The following is a 20,776-nucleotide window of genomic DNA, read 5'->3' as shown; positions in this document are numbered from 1 at the left end:
CAAAACCAGAGCGGCCCTTCCTGGGGGCAGACAGGCCGTGCCCACCTGTGGTGTTCCAGGGCAGGTTCACGCTGATCAAGGGACAGCACGCTTCTCCTTTCAGGAGGATATTTTTTGGGTCCAGGTCATCCACTTTAAGCTGGTAAATCCTGGTGAAAGCTCCTGGTATTCCCGGCATGTAAGAGAATTCCAGCTCTTGCTTCTCGCCAGGTGCAATGGAGCCCTGCAGGGACAGGAGAAGAGGGAGGGAATGCATCAGAGTGTTTGATGGGCGATCAGGGGACAGACAGGCTGAGCTGACAGACTCTCATCTGGAATAAACCATCTGACCACACCACCTTCGTGATAAATATATTACAGTGTTGGCTTTCACAACTCTTAAATACAATGTGGTTTATAATGTTGACTTCTGTAAAAGAAGTTTTGCTAAAGTTTAGAGTTCTTTTAATGCAAATGTTGTGTTGTGATACTAATGTTGGTGAAGAGTTGTTGTAATATTAACATTTAACATTTATATAATGTTAAATTATAACATAAATATAATATTACACTTATAATATATATTAATTTATAAGATATAAAAAGTATATAACATACACATATAAATATATTAATTTATAACATATATATAATATTACATTTAACATTTAATAGTGAAGCAATGGAAACCCGTTGAATATGTTGAAAAGTAACAAATGACCACCACTAGGACAACTGCACATGCTCCAAAAAGGTGGTACGGAGGAGGAACTATGTTAAAATTTTTGAATATATCTAACCATTTGTAAATATGTATTAGGCTGATGCAATACCCAGGGGACATAAGGGGTGTTGCTGGGTTGACTGGTGTGCCTGTGGCTGCAGCTAAGCACCCAGCACTGTTACTTCTGCTTTATTGACTTTGTCCCCGATTGTCTCTTATTAACTTTTTTTTAATTTTAACTGAAGAGTGGCCTTTGTTTCTCACACCTTCTACCTTCCCTGTACCCAAAAGGGCACCGTGTGTCCTCCCCGGGGCTCACAAGGCTGCAGCCCCAGCACAGCCTGATGCGAGCACAGCCCTGATGCTAACAGGCTTTGCCCTCTGCCAGCAAGAGCCTGCCTCAACAAAAACAACTTCTTCTGCTGCCGCTGGGGAAGGGAAGCCCCTGCTCTCAGCAGGGCCAGCAGCTCCTCTCGTCCCTTGGAGGATTCAGGCATGCAGAAATGGGAAAGCAAATTGCTTCCCACGGCAAGGAGGGACAAAGGCAGGAGCGCTGCTTCGGCTCAAAGACATCCAGGCAGGACTGAGAGGCTTGGGCAGTGGTGGGATGCTGCTAATCTTTCTCCCTGCTCTTCCAGCCCCGCTCCCTGGCCCCCTCACTGCCCCACAAAGCTGATGCACAGCAGCAGGGCTGGAGAAGGCAGGGAGCAGCAAGCCTAGTAAGGGACATGGAAGTGGTGCTTAGCTGGCAGTGGGGAGGCAGGGCCAAGGACAAAGTCCTGTGTGATCACGCCCTGGCTAAGGTGACCCTCAGAAACGCTCCAGTGCCAGCACAGCCTGAGATCTCAGCCGTCAGGGTCCCCAGAGTGACTGTGAGGAACCAATTAGATTTTTAGTCATGCCTCAGCATAGGCTATAAATCCATTTTCTGACATGGGGTGAAAAACTACAATATGGGCTGTCCACGTGCTGGGAGCCCTAACTCATCCCACGCGTAAAGGAGGTTGGTGGCAGACAATGCAGGCAGGCTCCGTGTCTGGGGGCTGCCAGCGACCTCCCCCTCGGAGGAGGGCAGACCCCGAAGCCCAAGAAAACTTTGCCTGCCTGACCAAGTCTTCCTGAAAGGGCTGAGTTATGGGAGTGTGAAAAACATGTTCACTCTCCTGTGAAAATGTAAAAAGTTTAATAAAGGACAATAGGAGACAAAGACCACAGCAAAGGTTGTTAGGGCCGGGTGCATCTTGGCACTGAGCCAGGAGCACGCTGTTACCTTCGGGACACCCCTTAAATACCTTTTCCATTACACCAGGCTGTTGCATATTCATAGTCCTTATGTATTTCCATAAACTACTTTACACATTCCAGGAACCATTCTACATGGCCCCTCCTTGGTTCTGCCTTTTTAGGGCGTGTGTGTTTCTTAGCTGGGTTTTGGCTCCTTCTCTTTATCGCTTCCAGTTTGGGCCTTGGTCCTCACTGCCTGCAGACGGTGAGTGCTGATGGTTGGCAGATCTGTACAGGTGTCCTCATCCTGTGTTCACTGGGTGTTATCCCATCCAAGCAGGCATTTTAACACAAGCATGGCTATTTCACTGCCATGTCTAAGCTTAACCAGCAGCAGAAATACAAACTGTATCTTTATAACAAAGTTATTTTAACACCACACATATAAAATCCATTTTAATATGTGGTATTCACATTCTCTGAACAGAGAGAGGTATGATTCTCTCTCCCAGGATTTTTCCTGGGAAGCTGTGAGATGCAGTGACAAAGCTCAAAGAAAACAATTCTTCTCTCTATTTGCTGCTCCTGTTGTTTGCACATGTGGAATGTGTTATGGAGATTGTTTACTGAGGAGGGATTTGTTAATTAGACACCAGTGATGGCTGTTTGGATTGATTGGCCAATTGGGTCAAAGCTGGACTATCTGCAGACAGTCACAGGTTTTTCTTCAGTATTTTTTAGTATGATATAGTTCTAGTACAATATATTATAAGATGATATAATAAAGCAATTATTCAGCCTTCTACAACATAGACTCAGAGCATTTCCTGCACAGGGAAGTCACATTGCTTTGATATTAATATTTGCAAAAAGCCAATGTTATAATATGTATCTATGACAGGAGGAATCTTAGCATATAAAAGCACTGCCAGTTTTTCCCTGCCATTTTTGGTTTCTTTGTTGGGCTGGGAGCACCTGGAGGGCCTGGCTCCCTACAGAGCCATTTCTTCCCTGTCTGTCTACCCTGCTGTCGCCGCTTCCCCTCTCGCCAGGGCAAGCTGGTGCTCTGCTGTCTCCTTGAAAAACATGAACATTGATCTTATATGTGTCGTGTTAAAGTAACTTAGTTATAAAGATATCATTTTTATTTCTGTTGTTAATTAAGCTTAGTGAAATAGCTGATATAATGTGCTTGGGTTAAAATGCCTGCTTGCATGGGATGGCATCCAGAAGACACATATGAAGAAGACACTGTATAGCTCTGCCAACCATCAGCACTCACCGTCTGAAGGCAGCCTGGGCTGGGGCCAAAACTGAAGATGATGACAAAAAAGGACTAAAACCGCAGCCAAGGAATAGGCACGCTCCAAAAAGGGCAGATCCAAGGAGGAGCCATGCTAAGCAATTCTTAGAACATGTAAACTAGTTTAGGGAAAAAGTTTACTATGCAAAAGAGTCTATGAATATGCAACAGGCTGATGTAATGGAAAAGGCACTTAAGGGGTATCCCCGAAGGTGACAGTGTGCTCCTGGCTGAGTGCCAAGATGCACCCGGCTGTTATAACCTTTGCTCTGTGCTCTTTGTCTCCTATTGTCCTTTATTAAACTTTTTACAAGTTCACAGGAGAGGGAACGTGTTTTTCACCGTGCAGCTGGCAGCACACTTGCTCCACCTGCCCAGCAGGACGCCGACGGAGCGTCCCAGGGTTCCAGCAGTAATGCTCTGTCCCTGTCCTCTGTTACTTTCTCCGTTTCTCATTTTCTCTCTCTGCTCTCTTTTCTATCCCCTTCTGGTCGGGACCATACCCTCTGTTTATCAACAAACAGTTTTCAGATACAGTACTTCCTGCATTTGTGCCTTATTTTCGTCCGAGAAATCTACCAAAAAGAATTCTCCTCTACTCCCCTGACGGCAGGACAGGACAGTGACCAACACATTCATGCCTCCTGCTGGTTTCTGCCTCTGACAGCAGAGCCACCCACCAGCCAAGGCCGTGGGGACTCTATCAGGGGCGCCCTTGTTTGACCTTCTCTACCCCTATCAGAAATTGCTTACAGCTCTCTCTCTCTCTCATGGCTGGGTTTGGGTTTTCCCCTCTGACTTTTTTCCTGCTTTCTCCCCCTCCTTTTTCCCTTCAACGCTCTCCTGGGCCACCTGGCACAGGGCTGGGGTCCGTCACTTGTGCTACTTACAGTGGTGGGATTGACCAGGAAGACACCAGGCAGACGCTGGTCACAAGCGTTAGGCTTCAGCACCCAGGTGAACTCAGTCCTGCCAGTGTTCTCCAGGGTGACCGTGCTGTGACCAATTTCATTAAATATCTGGAGAGAAGGCACAGGAGAGGGAAGTTACAGACCCAGGCCTGCTGCTGGGAATCTCCTTCCTCTCTCCTGGGCTTGGAAGCAGACACATCGTGGGAGCAGGGACCAGGGAGGAGACAAGGGCACTTGGGAACCTGGGGAACCCCCAGGCACAGGGCACCTGCGCAGGACCAGGGAGCTCTGGCAGCACACAGAGGTGTGGTAACAACCCTGTGAGGGCCAGCAATAAATGAACCGGGGCACACAGGCCCTCTGCACTCTGAGGGGCCACCAGCAGCCAGGAGAAACAGAGACAGCACTGAGGCATTCCAGGAGAAAAGGCATGCAACTATTGTCAAGCAACACACATGCAACAAGGGAGTCACACAGGGCAACACAGACAGGGCCAGCAGCTGGAAATATCCGTGGGCTTTCAGCTGGAAAGTGGGGATTATTCTAGGACAGTCTCTCCAACTCTAGCGACTGGAAGCGCAACTTCTTCCCTTGATTATTTGTGGATTAAGCAGGAGCTTTAGACGAGCATCTCCTTGGAGGTCAGGCTTTAGGCGTGGATCAGCAGAGGGATGCCTCAGGGACATGACCCCCAGGGCATCCCCACTGGGACCCTGCCTGCCCCAGGAGGCAGTCTCAGGTACCCAGAAAAAGAGGCACTCCCTACATTTTTGGAGATGGCTATTTTAAACCAGGTTGGATGCCAGATGTGTCCCTCAAAGGTTGTACTTCCAAGCCCCAGAGCCAACAAAGGGGCAGGGGAGGGGAGGGAGCCCTGGGCCGAGGTGGGCAGGAACCCGCTGGCCGTGGTTCCAGGGCAAGGAGCCGTGCCAGGGGCTGTGTGTGGTACCTGAGGGCCACAGTTGATCTCCCAGCAGCTCAGGGAGTAGCTGAGGCGTGAGCTGATCAGCTCCACCTCGTAGGTGGGGCCTCCCTCCACACAGCACAGCGCCTTCACGCTGCCGAGGATGTCACGGCGGCTAGAGAAGGTGAAGGAGACCTGCTGGCTCTCTCCTGGCTGCAGCACACCTGACAGCGGCAGGATACTGAAAGCCTGGATGGAGGACAGGAGAGATTGAGGTGTTGAGCATGGAAATGGGTGCAGAAGAGCATCTTGGAGCAAAGTGCAGCTGGACCTGGAGGGGCCTATTTCCCAAACACAGCCAAAATCACCCTAACCTCATTCTGCATCCATGCCACTGACCAGTGGAGGGACCATGGGGAAAATCTTCTCCCATACTCACGGATCAATGCGCTAATTAATACACTACATTAAAGTGAACTGGGATGTCTTCTGGCAGTAGAAATTCTCTCTGATGCACAACATGCCTTTAAAAAGCATTTCTTACTGCTTTTAGAAAAGGAGGAGACTCAGACTGAGAGCTCTTGGAGCTCAGGGAGCTCAGGGAAGGACTCCAGCCCCGCTCATCTGACTCCTGAGGCTTTTCGCCCCTCTCTCTGATTTGTAGCCTGCTTTCTCCAGGTGCTACAGCAAAAGCTCCTGCAAAAATTTCCTATGGACCACCTGATGAGGTCCAGGGGGAGCAATGCCCTCCATAGGTGCTGCACAGCGTCCTTGGGCAGCCCTACAGCATGTCCTGCACAGCCCCGCCAACACCCAGTTGGTTCAGCAGCACTTTGTATGGGCCTGGAGGGATGTGAGGCCCCTCTGTGGGCAGTGCTGGGGGCCACCAGTGGGACTGGGAGCTACAGCCCTGCTTGCCACGCTGGCAATGGGCAAGTGAGACAGATTCCCTCTTACCTCCTCCGCTTCGAGGGGAGTGTGAGGTGCATCCACGGAGGACGTGATTCCTGCCAGCTCCAGTGGGAGGTGAGGGGGTCCAGGAGTTTGTGGCGGCACCTGAAAAACAAGCCATTTTCTATGCCAGGAGGAAGAGACAGCCACTTTGCAAAATCTCAGTTTGTAAGATAACTTCAGGGCCACCAGTGCAATACCAGCTCTCGGGTGAGAGCAGACACCTGGAAACAGGTAGTCTGGCTGGGCTGGGAAAAGGGTACATGGAGATCAGGACTCATCACAGCTTGCTCTGGGAAGGAAGCTGGAGCTCTTACCATGATGATGCAGATAAAAGTCCCATCTTACATTGTGAAGAAAACCAGGCCCAAAAATCCCACACTCAGCACAGGTCTGTAGGATCTGAGTGAGCTTCTCCAAGGAAAACTCTCCTGTTTCTCCCTCCCACGCACCCCATACCCAGCCACGGGCCCTGCTGCCCAACCCACAGGGGCACAGGACAGCAGGGCAGCAAAAAGGGAGGTCAGCACGAGCGTGACTTGTCAGTGGCAAGCTGGGGAGACAACACAAGCAGTGTGTGTACAAAAACAATCTACCTCTGTTCCTAAAGATTGGGCAAAATCCCGTGCTTCTTTCAGGGCACTGTCTACCTCCTCCTTTCTAATCCTGTATCTCCTTCTGTATGCTGAGCAATCCAAACGGGAGGTTCTCTGCTCCTTTGGTGGTTGGGGTTTGAATTTAGGTGGGTTAAGCTTATACCTGGAAAACAACAGAAATGTGAACAGGGACCTGCAGTGGGAGGGAGGAGGGAGGGACACCTGCACGAGCAGCTCCTGCTCAGGATGCAGCCCCTGGGTGGTTGCTGGAGTGCTGAACTGAGAAATGATCTGATCCAGCCCTTCCCAATCCAGGCTGGAGCAGGTCTGTTCTAAAGGCAGCCCAGGGATGACGCCCAGGCAGCAGCAGTGCAGCAGCTGCAACTGCTTGCATTGAGCACCTACAGAGGACAGGGATTAACAGCTTGTGGGGATGCAAGAAGTGGGAGAGGGAAAGACACAGAAGGCAAGCAGAAAGGTGGGGTTTGAGGCACCGAGGGGCAGACCCGGCCAGTGAGGAGCCAGCCCAGCAAACCCCAGTGCCCAGTGCCAGAACCTCTGCAGCTCCACCACGTATTTATCAGGAATGATTCCCTGACAGTGTTGGGGGGTTTGGTTGATATTTTCCAACACTCCCAGGTGACTCAGGTCACATTCCCCATTTTAAATTGAAGCAGGTGCCTAGGGTAACTCTGCTTGTGTTTCTAATGCCACGCGAGGGACACAGTCGAGCCGTGCCTGCCTGTCACCCTGCTGAGCTGCAAGTGCTCCCCACACAGTCAAACACGACCTGGATGCTCCATCCCCAGACAGGCATTCAGGGCCTGTAATGACCTGCTCCCCAAGGAATCACTGCCTTTAGCTTTGTAGCTTGCTACCTAAGGCTGGGTTTAATTTCTGGGTGAGGGGCAGTCTCGTCATAACCCCCAAAAGATCCCTAATCATCTATTCCACTGTCTTTAGTTTTCATGAATGGTTTGAAGCAACTTCCCAGTTGCCCAGACAACGACATTTTTCACTCTAAAGCAGAAGCTCTGAGGGAGGCAGGGATATGAGATGATGTGATGAGGAAGTCCTGCTGTCAAACAGGACAAAACTCACCAGGGACATGTTGCAGGGGAAAAGTCAAAACGAGTAACGGGTCACAAAAAAAGGGAGTGAAGATCCAAGGTGTCTGCTGACAGCTGACCCCTGGGAGGGAAATCATCCTGGCACTAAAGGAGTTGTCTCAGCAAAGAAGAAAAGGGAAGCTAACAGACATTCAGCATCAGCCCAGGCACCAGGTAGCTTTTCTCTGGTGTTGGGACTTTCTGGGCATCCTGCAGCACAGTACAAGGGAGGAAGGCAAGGAGCAGAGAGCAGCTCCTGCAGAGAGGACCCATCCCAAAGCAGAGGGGCCAGAAGGGGCTCCAGCAGCACTGTGCAGCTGGCACTAGGAGCCCTTCATCAAGGTGACATTGCCTCAGGCCACAGAGGTCTGAGAAAGCAGCTTTCACCCCAGCTTTCCTTCCCAGGGGAAACCCCTATGGGGGCTAGGCAGCACCAGATTGGTGGAAAACCTTTTCTCGGAGCATCCAGGCTGACCACAGCTGGTCAGTGTTATTTGAACAAGGAAAGCCAGAAGCAGTCTGTCAGATCCTAGGCCAACAGCTTTGTTCTTTGCCAAGTACAAACAGGGCACCAGGAAGAAGAGCTCCAAGGAGAGGGCAAAGGTGCACATACCCCAGCTTGTCCGCCTGGCTGTCCGAACAGAGTGACCAGTGGTACTTGGCGAGAAGAGGGCTGCAGTTGGTCATCTCCAGAGAGCGCACTTCTTCAGTGCCACCCACGAACTCCAGCGTGCTGGGCTGGATTTGCAGGTTTGGGAAGCAGTTTTTTCTCCAAAGGCCGTCATGGAACACCGGGGAGGTGTCAGTGAGGCAACAGGTCTTGGTGTTGGGAGAGCCTAGGAAAAGGACACAAATGTCCATTTAGGCACCAATCATGGCATGACTCCTGGTGTGAATATCCTGGTAGGATGAAAGTGTGATTGGAGTTTAGTTCTTTATTATTTGAACTACAGCTCACTGAGAAGCTGCACGAGGAATTAATTGTCACTTAGTTCCCTTTGACACTGATTCCAGACTGCAGCCTTGAAAATGCCCACTCCTAGCCCTGCTGAACACTGCAAGCTTCTCTCTCTCTGATGGGGAGGAGCTCCCTCGCCCGCCTCAAACCAGCACCAGTTATCTCTCAGGGACGAGTGTGCACCCAGACCGAGCATTTACTCTGAAAATTCAAGCTGCAAAAGTCCCTGTTAAGTCTGCCAACCCTCCCATTGTATTCAAAATACATAAACAGTGAGTGACATGAGTTCACACCCATTCTGGTCACTGTGATTACTGTTGCCTTTCTTGTTTCATTTATTCAAAAGGCAACTTAACAAGTGCCTCAGCAGTGATAAGGGTGGGGAAGAAGCAGCTCAAGAAAGCTTCCTTCCTTCCTTCCTTCCTTCCTTCCTTCCTTCCTTCCTTCCTTCCTTCCTTCCTTCCTTCCTTCCTTCCTTCCTTCCTTCCTTCCTTCCTTCCTTCCTTCCTTCCTTCCTTCCTTCCTTCCTTCCTTCCTTCCTTCCTTCCTTCCTCTCTCCCTCCCTCCCTCCCTCCCTCCCTCCCTCCCTCCCTCCCGTGGAAACTTCTGTTACTGTGTTGTTTTTTGTGCCGATATATTCCAGTAAAGAATTGTTATTCCCTTTCCCATATTTTTGCCTGGAAGCCCCGTAATTTCAAAGGTATAATAATTTGGAGGGAAGGGGTCATCTTTCCATTCCAGGAAGATTCCCGCCTCCCTTGGCAGACATCTGCCTTTTAAACCAGGACAGGGACACCAGAAAATACTGACTTTTTTTTCCTTGGTTCTATTTGATCTCACAGTGGCAAAAATACTGTCTTTCCATTCTATTGGTTCTATTCAATCTCACACCCGGCAGCCCTGGAGTTCACACCCTGAAGAGGCTGCTGTGGCAGACCATGACTGAGGGATGCTTTTATGTTCCAGTGCTCCATTTTGGAAGGCACAGATCCCCCACGCTGTGTCCCAGCCCAGGGAACACTCACCAGAGGAGATGTCCTCCAAGTTGAGCTTAGTGGTGTCCGAGAGTGAAGTCGGTCCGGTGACACTGCCCCTGCCGTGGCGAGGACAGAGGAGGAGATGGCTTGGTTAAAGGGAATTAAAGCAGAGGTCTGGCTGTCGTGGCTCGGGGCTGTAAAACCTGGTGTCAGGGCAGGTTTGAAATCAACACCCCGCCACGTGCTCAGCACAGTGCCCCTGCGGACAGGAGGCAGCTAAAGCCAAGTGGCCAGCGGCCAACAGCCACTGATGGGGCTTTGGGCACAGGGCAGGCAGGAAAAGCCCCCTGGTTGTTGGTGGTCCCATGAAGGACCCTGAACACACACCCAGACATGGCTCTGTGCCTCAGTTTCCCCATCTGTAACGTGATGGACATAAAGGTGTCCCCACAAACTTCTGTAACTGTTCCTGCTTTGCTACTCCCTAGCTGCAACTGCTGCTCCCATGGAGGAGCTTTCTCAGGAGATTTTGACCCACACAATCATTACAGAGTTTTGAGACAAGAAGCCAAGGGAGCCCCAAACACCCTCTGAAAAGAGCAGCAACAGTTCTACACAGTGGACAGATGAATCCTGGAGGAAAGGACCAGCTTGTCACCAGTGCACCAGCTGGCACAGCCAAGAGCAATAGCTTAAACAACCAAACAGGGGTGTCCTGAATCTAGCACACCACCTCACCTGTCCTTAAACTTAGCAGACAGGCTCCAAAAGCCACAACATCCACTGAAATCAGCACTTGAAGCTGCACAACATCATGAGTTTATTTCATGGCTGATGCCAATCGATGCCCACTCTGCCTTTTGGTTAAAAATCAAGGACCAGCTGTGCCTTCTGTTGTATTCCCAGGACTGCCACTGGCTCTGCTCTACACCTCCCAACAAGAGACACCTGCCCTTGCTCAAGGACAAAGCTGCTTATGCAATAACATCCCATGAGCAGTTCGGGGGAGGGACAGAGCAGAAACAATTATTTGATGGGGAAATGTTCCCTCTTGATTTCCAAAGTAAAAAAAACAGCACTTTTCCTCTAAAAACAAAGCCAGCATACTTGTTTCTCTACTATGGGCAGACCTACTCACAACTTTTCTCTTGCTAAGCAGTAACTTTCTTGTTCTTTTTAACCCATCTCCCTTATCTCATTGGTATAATCGACTGCAGTTTGCTTTCATTCCTTCACTGCCTTGACCCAGTGCCTCCCAACAGCAGCTCCCAGCTCCACAGCTCCAGAGCAGCCAGCATCAGCTCTCCTGCTGACCCTACACGATCCTAGCAGCACATGGCTCAGGCTAGCAGGGACAAGCCCTCATGCTGCTGCGGTGCTGAGGAATGAGCTCTGCCTCCCCTGTTTTCAGCCCTTCTCCCTTCTGCTGGGCCAGGATTCTCTCTTGCCATGGCACCAGCCCACGGGATGACACCCCTGTCCTTGGGACAGTTCCTGCTGCACACTTCCCTGTGTCCCACATCAGCCCTCTCCTGGCTGTGGAAAGGAGCTCCCAGGGCACTCTCTGCACAGGAGCTGAGAGCACGGCTCGTGCCCCACAGCATGGCTGTGAGAGGTGAGGTGAGGCTGCTGCTGCCCATCTGGGATGGATTATTAATGGGGATTTTTACAAACACTGCTGCTGGTGCAGAATCACCCAGGCTGGCCCACCTCCAAAGCCCTGGGGGCCTTGCTGGCTGTTCAGGGGGACATCCCAGAGCAGCTACTGCCCAAAGCTGATCCATCCCACTGCCTGCCATGGCCCAAGGCAGAGGGAGATCCCTGCAGGGAGGATGGTGCCAGCTCCCAGGTACCCACACGGGGCAGGAGGCATCCTCACACTAAGGCAATTCCAGGATCAAAGCAGAGATCAAAACCTCAGGAAAAACCTTTTTTCTCTGCTCAGCCCCAAAATGAGGGAGATGTCCCAGAGACAGCCACAGATGTGCCCACCAAGCTCCCACAGTCCTTACTTGATAGTCAGGATTGCAGGCCTAGGAGATCCAGCCACACTGAACTGGAATTCTTCCTCAAATGTCCCCAGCACGGTGGCACCGAAGGAGACCTGGATCGTCTGGGTCCCGCCTGGTGCAATGATGCCTTCCTTGGGTGCAAACTTGAAGCAGAAGCCCACGTTTGCATTTGAGGAGATATAGGTGAAGGGAGCATCAATAGCTCCTAGGTTAACCAGCTGCACCTGCAGCAGCAAGAAAGCAAAATGCAAATACATGTGGAATCTTCCCTTCTCATGAGTTATTGTCTAATGATGCAATAAACATGCACTTTCTAACTTTACACTGTTGGAGAATTTTTGTCCATCTCAGTTGGATATCAATATTAGATCGATATTCATATTTTAGTAAGTCACCACCAGGCTTGCTGCTGCCTCAGGAGCCATCAGGATCCATCCCAAGTCCTGCTGCTCACCTCACGAACGTGGGGGGTGTTGACAGAAACGTTCCCAAGGTTCAGTGTGCGACAGTTCAGTTCAACCAGGGGTCCTTTGCCGTGCCCTCTGAGGCGCAGGGGCAGCCTGCTCTCACAGCCTGGGGAGAGATGTCCATTTCAGTACAATAATTCCCTCTGTTACACTGCAGTTTCCAGGCTGCCTCAGTGAGAGTCCCTGACTCTGAGCTGGATGCCACCAGCTCCTGATGCTGCAGGAGAAGATATGGACCCTTCTGTTCCCTCAGGAGATATCCCTTGGGGCTGACTTGCAATTTCTAACCCATTCCTTAGGCTGGTTTCCAATCTTAGCCACCAGTCTGCTGAGTTTCAAACACCTCTGATGTCCTGTAGTGGCAGGCCAAGCAGTAACGGGTATAAATTGAAAGAAAGGAAGTTTAGGTTCCATATTGGGAAGGAATATTTTACTGTGAGGGTGGTGAGACACTGGAGCAGGTTCCCCAGGGGCGTTGTGGAGGTTCCAGCCCTGAAAGTGTTCAAAGCCAGGCTGGATGGGCTTGGAGCTCCCTGATCTAGTGGGAGGTGTCCCTGCCCAGAGGCCTTTAAGGTCCATTCCATCCTGACCTTCCTATAGTTCTGTGGTGTCCTTCCCATGCACTTAGAGGAGCTCTGAAATCCATTCCGTGCAGGCACAAAGCTCATACAGAGTTTAGCAATTGCCAAACTACCTGGCCCAGTAGCACACGGCTTTGTTGCCAAAATCCTCAACTTCTGGCACTCAGCAGTGTGTTCTACTTCCACAGACTGAGCTGCAAGGTGACAATTCCCACACAGGGACAGAGGCAGGTGCTGGCCAAGGGTGCTCCTTCTACAAACACCCTGGGCTCAGCGGGGCTCAGCCACTCTGGTCTGGTGGTGTCTGGGCAGTGGGAGCGATCCAGGGTCAGGGAGCCCATTTCTAACTCAGCTCCTACCCCCTGATGATGGATCTGTGTCAAATGGACCCATCCTGGAGGTCAGTGGCCTAGAGGGTTCAGTGCTTGTTCACTAAAGCTGTTGTGCTCTGCAGCTCTTTGGCCTTTGAGGAAATGCTGGCAAAGCCATGGCAGGAAAACCTCTCCCTGCACTGCCTGGATTGTTCTGGGTTCAGGAGCCCAGACACAGGATTCTGAGCCCTGGCCTTGCACAGGAGACTCCCTGGAAGCTGCAGGGCCAGTGGGGATGTGCCAGCACTGCCCTGCTGGCCAGGGACTCTTCCCAGCAGTTACAGGGGAGCCCAGTGGGCTCAGGCTTGCACCATGGCTGCACTGAGGCTGAGAGAAGCAGGGGAAAGGAGCTGGACCTGAGATGTTGCAGTAAGCCACACTTCGGTACTCCAGTGCCTCTGTGGGTTTGAAGGTCACCTTGATTTCAGCCGAACTATTCGGCCCAATTTCTCCCTCCTAAAACAGAAAGAGACAGCAAAACATTTATCTTCAAACTCACATTTCTTGCTTTCAACCACAGTCCTGCAAGCCTTAGTTTAGAGCATAGTGATGAGTGAACAACACAAGGAGCCCAAGGAAACACTCCAAACCCAGCTCAGCACACTGCTGGAAGCTCTCAGTGCTCAGCTGATCAGCTCCCACTCTCCACAATGTTCCTACTGCTCTGACACAAGCCCTTGGTCACATCATGCTGCTGTCAGCTACAGCGGGATGCAACTGCCACTGTGCACTCATGGCTCTCACAAGAAGAGAACATGATCCCCTTCCTTGGAAATAAAAATATTAATTTAACCCGTGTTGAAAGAAAGCAGCAGTGGGGATTATTCTGGGGTTTACTCCAAGATGAGAAGGGATTTTGCACTGTGCAGACACCAGGCACTCATCATCTCTCACATCTTCAGTACTCAGAACCAGGGCTCTGGCTGATGGGAGGATGTGGGGGTTTGCTTGCACAAACAGAAAAGGAAAAGGTTTTCTGTCCCTGTGTGCAGGAGAACTCAAAAGGCCCATTTCAACCTTCCACCCTTGTGTCCAAGCTCTCAGAGGACACTGGAAGGGACGCTCAGAAATAGTGCAAGGCGTGGTTACAGGTGGGGATGGGCATTTCTATGATTAACCATGGCAAGCTTGAGGTCACTATGTGAACTGGCAGAGCTCCAACACCCTCTGCTGAGCCCCTGCCTACAAGAACTGCTCCCTGTGGACACTGCAGGACAGCACAGAGCGCCCTTGAGCTCGAGCCCTGGCAGCAGAGCTCGGCTTTGTCAGGCTCCCAGCCCTGCCCTGAGCCTGCAGGGCAGAAATGCTTCCAGCAGGGAGCTCTGCAGCTGCACCAAAACTCCATGTCCTCCCTCCCAGCACATCGGGCCAGCTGAGGATCTGCCAGTGACCGCATCCCGGTGGGAGGAGGGAGAGGGGGAGGAGGAGGAGGAGGAAGAGGAAGAGGGGAAGGAGGAAAATTAGGTTCTCAGCTATCACTTACCACTGGCTCAATGAAAAAAATGTCATCGGAGAACAGCATGGGGTCTTGTTGCACCTTTGCTATCTTCGCCAGGACCGTGTTGCTCAGGCGGGCAGTGTGATCTTCACAAGAGCCCATCTCTGACTCTGATGTTTCCTCCTCCGTTAAGTTTTCCTGCAACTTCTCTGACCACGGCCGCAGAAAACGACACTGCCTGCAGCCACAGGAGAGACAAGGCCAGCAGATCGTTTAATAAGCCACATATTTGCAGAGGGAAGTGTGAGTGCGGGAGGACAAAGCACCTGGGGAGGAGCAGCAGCAGCTCCCCAGCAAGGGCTGACCCCAGGCCATGGGGTCCCACATGGATCAGAGGATAACTTGCTGTTCACGGCACAGCAGGTCGTTTTACTCCACACCTGCAAGCTCAGGAGATGTTTCCAAAGCCAGAGAGAACTTCCTGGCTCAAAGCCTCTGCCAAAACTGAGGGAGAACCAACCAGGCACTTCAAGTGGATTTTCCTACCACTGAGCTGCTCAGGGGAGGCAGATAAAGATCACGGAGCAGGACTTCCTTGGGAAGGGGAGACGAAGCTGGGCTGCAGCTACGTGTTACCAGCATCACTCTTTGTTTCTGCCATTTTGGACCTGCCCTGATCCCTACTCTGCCTTTCACAAGAGCATCCCACAGCACTTCCAAAGGAAATTGATAAATTCAGGCACCGCACCCCTTCAGTGACATTCAAGGTTTTATGCATGAAAACAGAAGCTCTGAGAGGTGAGGGGACTTTGTTGTGCAGGAGGGAGACAGCAAACTCCTGGAGAGGCCTTTTCATGACCCAGAGCTTTTTGGGTCCCATCCCAGTGCATGGTAGTAGAATGTCCTGAGAGGGAAAGGATCCTGCACTGTGTCCTCTCATTAAAAAGTCCTCTCAGCTCTGAGATCTCAAAAGCTGCTCTGACAGCAGGACAGTGGCCTTGGAGCTACAACCATGCCTAAGACTGGAAGTAAGGAAGAACAAAATGTCCTGGTGGCAGTCTAGGACACAAACTGGCATGAAAACAAATGTAATTGGAAAAACCCACAAAACCGCAACCAGGTTGAAATTTACTTTGGGGAAACCTAGTTGCTTCTGAGAGCAAAGCAGATCACCTGGGGTCCAGGCTGAGGCAGGGAAGTGGGGAAGAAATGGAAATAGAGAGCCCAGGGAAGTATCCAGAGAAGGTCATGGGGTTTTTGTTAACACACAGAGCTTGTATGGAAGTCAGATGCTGAGTAAGGGGATGGAGAACAGTGGAAAACCAAGAAGCCCAGAAGCCATTCAGGTGGGCAAGGGTCAATCTCCTGGTCCTTTGCAGGCAATTTAAAATTACTCTGGGGACTGCAAGCGACCTGGCCCTCAGCAACCAGGGGCTTGCCACGGCAGTTTTGGCCCAGCAGTTTTGGCCTGGCAGTTTTGGTTCAGCAGTTTTGGTTCAGCAGTTTTGGTTCAGCAGTTTTGGCTCAGCAGTTTTGGCTCAGCAGTTTTGGCCCAGCAGTTTTGGTTCAGCAGTTTTGGCTCAGCAGTTTTGGTTCAGCAGTTTTGGCTCAGCAGTTTTGGCCCAGCAGTTTTGGTTCAGCAGTTTTGGCCCGGCAGTTTTAGCCCAGCAGTTTTGGCTCAGCAGTTTTGGCCCAGCAGTTTTGGCCCAGTAGTTTTGGCCCGGCAGTTTTGGCCCGGCAGTTTTGGCTCAGCAATTTTGGCCCGGCATTTTTTCAGTTTTTGCGTGGCAGCTCGCACAAGCAGCCTGAGCACAAAAGGTGCAGCCACCCACCTTCCTTGTGCAGAGGGTTGTGTCTTTTTGCTGGTTGTGAGGTGCTTGTCTTTTTTTTTTTCTTTCTTTCTTCTTTATGTTTTTTTTTTTCCCCAGCGATGGTTTACAAATGCTGAAAAGCCATTGCTGCTGCTGCTAGCAGGAGTGCACTAACTCAAAGAGACCCCCTCAGGAAGGGCACAGCTGTCCAGGCCCCTGGCTGCAGGGAGGGTCTGAGCCTGGTGTTAATGGCAGAGGAAGTGCAGAAGACACCTGCGTGTGGTGTGAGCAGCTGAAGGATCTGCTCTGCCCAGTGGCAGAGCTTAAGGAAGAAGTGGAAAGGCTGAGGAGCATCAGGGAGAGTGACACAGAAATAAACTGGTGGAGTTACACCCCTCCAACCCTGAGAGAAGCTGAGCAGGAGTCAGAGGAGCTCTGCCCTTCTTGGGATCAGGCAGAAGGAGGAGACCTAGGACACAGTGGGGAATGGAAATGGGTCTCTCCTGGGGAGGCAATAAAATTCCATCCTGACTCCCATCACCTACCCAGGTGTCCTGACAGAACAGGTATGAGGCCTGACTCCAGAGGGTCAGGCAGATGACACGAAAGAAAAAATTCTGCCTGGAGAGTCTCCCAGCTGCACTTGGTCTGTCAGACAGATCACAGCCTCAAGAATTAAGAAAAAAAGGGTAGTGGGTAGTGGTAGTAGGTGACTCCCTTCTAAGGGGAGCTGAGGGCCCTGTAGATTGACTGGATCCATTCCACAGGGAAGTCTGTGCCTCGCTGGGGCCCAGGTACAGGATATCACCAGGAAATTCCCTAATAACTAAATGAACTTCATCTCTTCACCACTGTCTGGGGTACAGTGACTGTGAAATAAGAAGAGTTCTCAATATTCAGTGAAACAAGGAGGGGCATGGACAAAACTTTCACTCTGGACTTCTGGAGGGCAGATTTGGCCTGTTCAAGAGGCTGATTTGGCAAGAACCCTGGGAAACAGCCCTTAAAAACAAAGGGGTCCAGGAAGGATGGACACACTTCTAGAAAGAAGTCTTGAAGGCACAGGAACAGACTGTCCTTGTGTGCTGAAAGACAAGCTGGCAGGGAAGACAACCAGCCTGGATGGGCAGGGACCTTCTGAAGGAACTAAGGGAAAAAAAGAGGGTGTAGCACCTTTGGAAAGAGGGTGAGCTGTTTAAGGATGTTGCCAGGTCATGTAAGAAGAAGATTAGAGAGGCAAAAGCCCAAGGAGAACTTGAGGAAATCCAGTCATTGCAACCAACATTTCCTTCCCAAAATGCCACCCTTGGTTGGAGTTTAAGTGGAACTGGAATGCTCAGTGCTGAGCTCCTGAAGCCAGCAGGGACACACACCCTAGTGCCAGGCATGGTTTACTTGGCCCAAACCATTCAAAAGCACCAACACCCCCTGAGGCCACATGTCAGTTTTAGTCTTGGGCCATGTATCTCACTGAAATGAGATATGAAATGTCAGACCAACCTCCTCTTCTCTCGATTCTCTCCTTCCTCGGTAGGAAAAGCCTTCCACTGGAAGTGGGCCGTGACGTTACTCCTGTTCTCAATGAACATGGTTTTGTGGTTTGACATGGTGATGAACGTCGTCTCAACCGCCACGAAATTTGTGCTCAACCCAATGTTGAGCTTTACAGCTTCTGCGTGGAGCTCTGTGAGGCTACTTTCTTCACCTGGAACAAAGCAAGGGGGAGTCTTTGCTCAGCTCACTGGCTGATGGAAGCACGAGGAACAGCTGGCTGATGGAAGCAAACCACAGGTCACAGAAGAAAGTGTCACAGTTTTCAGCTGAGTCAGCAGCTCCATGGATCAGTCCATTTATCACATCCTGACAGCTCTGTGTGTACAGCATGAGGATGTCCTGGGCACCTCCTTAAACACCTTATTTCTGAGAGTGTTTGTGCAGATTTGGCCCCAGGGTGACCGTATGTGCAGTGAGATTTGTCAGATGTGCTCTGGTGACCCACTCAGATCCCCGGGATTTCTGCATCAATGTCCTTCAGGTGACACTGAGGAGCCCTGTTCAGTCCTGGCTTGCCCAGGCTCTCCCTGGGCATCCCACGGGACTCCTGTCTCTCCTGATCCCTTGGATCCCTTGTTGCTGACAAGCAAATTTGCCTGGGGGCATGTGGGCAGCAAAAGGAGGCCCAGAGGAACAAGTGAAGTGACAGCCCACAGCACGAGGGGACACAGGTGAGGAAACACAACCAGCCTGGCTCTGCAATATGACAAACCACTACAAAATGAACACCGTGAAAATCATCATCATCTCCCTGCCCAAACCCACAGCCGCATCAGTCTTGAAATATTTTATATTGTTCTGATCTCAAAAACGAAGCTGGAGCATTTCAGATTAAATAAAAAAGGGACAAAGGGAAGATTAATAAGTACAGAGCAGCTTCTAGATGAAGACTGACTGGGATTCCTCAGTCTAGAGATCACATGGGAGATAGATGTGAAAGGTTTGCAACAGCATGAATGGCCTGGGAAATGGGGACGAGGAAAAATTTGTCTTGATTTGTCACCAAACAGGAACTCGAGGGCCTGGAAATGTTATCAGACAGAAACTAATAGATGTGTAAGGGCAGTATAGAAAAAGGGTCTGTCACAAGCCAGGGGAGAAGCAGCATACGGGACAGAGGTGTGCAAGAAACACATTGCATTGGAGAGAGTCTGATGGAAACCTCACACCTCACATACAGCACTGCCCAGGAATAAAACAAAACTTCACCCAGGCATAGCCACACGGTAGTGGAGAATCAGGGATCCTCCTTCCTCCACTCAGCAACTCCCAGCAAAACGGGAGTCCAAAAATCTTAGTCCCGTTAGAGGGGATCCACTTTCTCAACCCCCTAAACACCAAGGAGTTCTCTGTTTTCTTTGGGGTAAAGCTGAACAGGGGAGGGACCTCTAGAGGGAATGGAGGGGGATGGGACAACAGGGAGCCATGGTGCAGAACTGTCCTGTGCCTGTGCAGGGCCCAGCACTCACCTGTGTTGCAGCACAGAGACCCCGAATAGTCACCGGTCATCAGCGCGTGGAATCCCACTGTCACCTGCACGGTGTCACCAGCGCCCACAGTTCCCGTGGCTGGAACCACGGAGAAAGGACTGCAACACAAAGAGAGGGCAGCAGCTGCAATGCTCTGGCTCCTTCTGTTGTTCATTCCCGGCCCTGGTACCACCCAAAGGGGTTTTGCACAAGGACAGAGCCTCACCTCTGGGTGCTCAGCTGGTAACGAGCTGCCCGCTTACTGACATTACGAACCAGCAGAGTCTTCTGGCTGCTGTGCTTGACCGGACACTGCGAGAAGTCCAGCTGGTCAGGGAACTCCAGGATAGCTGGGGCACCAATGGCCTGAATTGGCACAACTATCCTTTCCCTTGCAGTGGTGCAGATGAGCTTGTGGGAATAATCCTGCAGGAAAGGAACCTAGCTCAGCACAGAACATTTAGTGCCATCCCCATGGCAGAAGAAAAACCATTTCTTATAACCCTTCAAGGGCATCGATTTACCTATTCCACCCTAAAATGAATGCTAAGTTCTACTAATATATCACATTTTGAGGGCACCAGTACGCTTTGCAAAACCTATCTCAGTGACATTAAGCTCTTGTGTCACTTGGGTCATCCAAAGAACTGCCTTAGGCCACCATAATTTCTACTCTAAATTTTAATGATGCTAAATAATTCCTAAGTCCCTTCTAAGGAGCTGGGGAACACAGGACATTCCTCTTTAGGTTTCTGTATTCCCACTGTCTGAGAAGAGAACAAAGTGTTAAACTGACTGTAAGCAACAAAAAGAAGATGAGAAACCAGCTGCACCCAAAGAGCTCCTGCACCTCTGGCCTGGTGCAGAAACATGGGTTGGCTCAGACCTGCCCTCTAACTTTGCCTGTCCAACCAAGTCAGGAGAAGAACAGCACTAAGAGGTGGCAGCATGCTGTTGGAAAGAGCCTCCCTTTGTTTGCTGGCAAGGCTTCCCCCTTCCATGCCACGTCCCAAACCCTTCTGTATGAACAAGCCTCCAAATCACAGCACTGAGATCCGACTTGCCAGGGCCCCAGCAGCGGTGTTCAAACCTCCCCAAAAAAGCAGGTTTGGCATGGAATGGGTGCCAGCTGACAGAGCCACCACAGTGACAGGCATGAAGGCAGAGGCACAGCAGTGTCACTGCTGTGGAGTCACAGCTCTGCCTGCAGGTCGTGCCTGCCCTACACGAGCTCTTTCAGGCAGGTGGCCAAGTCCCCTGCAGCTCACCAACCTCCTGCTGGCTAAGGGCACCTAGAGCCCAGTGTGCCCGTGCCAGGCCGGGCTCACGGGCACAGCACATCCTCTGCCCTGGCCCTGCAGCTGTATCATGGTCAGCTGTGCTCTGGGACAGCACAGCTGCAAGGCTGGAGAACAGAGGGTGTGAAAAAGCACCGTC

General features: G+C 51.1%; 1 long non-coding RNA gene across 1 annotated transcript; it reads right to left on the bottom strand.

Moving 5' to 3' along the window:
• Positions 1-11,658: 11,658 nt before the first annotated feature.
• LOC140681595 (uncharacterized) lies at positions 11,659-13,515 on the bottom strand. The gene is made up of 3 exons (XR_012052643.1): positions 13,424-13,515; positions 12,103-12,221; positions 11,659-11,872 (listed from the first exon to the last, which is right to left on the bottom strand). It is a non-coding gene; the product is annotated as an uncharacterized lncRNA (long non-coding RNA).
• Positions 13,516-20,776: the final 7,261 nt, after the last annotated feature.

Source organism: Taeniopygia guttata, chromosome 37, assembly GCF_048771995.1.
Source record: "Taeniopygia guttata chromosome 37, bTaeGut7.mat, whole genome shotgun sequence".
NCBI lineage: Eukaryota > Metazoa > Chordata > Aves > Passeriformes > Estrildidae > Taeniopygia > Taeniopygia guttata.
Note: the sequence above shows the minus strand (reverse complement) of the source record. Positions and strands in the feature narration are given on the sequence as shown.